This window comes from Priapulus caudatus, unplaced genomic scaffold (assembly GCF_000485595.1).
Source record: "Priapulus caudatus unplaced genomic scaffold, Priapulus_caudatus-5.0.1 Scaffold64, whole genome shotgun sequence".
Lineage (NCBI taxonomy): Eukaryota > Metazoa > Priapulida > Priapulimorpha > Priapulimorphida > Priapulidae > Priapulus > Priapulus caudatus.
In genome coordinates this window covers 446,515-447,064 of record NW_014577125.1, presented here as the reverse complement: position 1 = coordinate 447,064, position 550 = coordinate 446,515, and positions in this window count along the sequence as shown.

Below are 550 nucleotides of genomic sequence, written 5' to 3'. Positions count from 1 at the left end.
CTTGGTGTCTCCCATTTTATTTGCAATGAAATATTGCTTCAATCGTTCGACACAGTCGTCCCAGTCATCAACTTCAGTTAATTCACTGATCGACCCGAATGCCACCATTTTGCTGCCAAACAACCATTTTCTCTAGCTTGGTAGTCTTACATGTTTCGTCGAATTCACTATAAACAACTGTAAGATGTAGTTGTGCCACTCATCAGTATCAGAATCCCATCCTCGTCCTCTCTGTTGTGTTTGTACCTCTCTATTTTTTAATGTGAAACACTCGTATACAACTAGTGAATGTACATGTACGATCTATATTCTATCTTTCAGACCGAGGCTCCGCTGGTGGGAAGTTATCCTTATACATACCAGCAGGTGCGTGCTACATCACAGCGTACAGACAAAAAATACTCAACTGGGCTTAGTGTGTTATGTCACGCAGCAGACAGCAATGATGGCTATACAACAGCATTGTCAGTGGCAGGGGAAAAAATACACGGGGGCGGCGGGCGATTTCGCCCCCGAAATGCCAAAAAGAGCCCCCGAAAATACGATATCG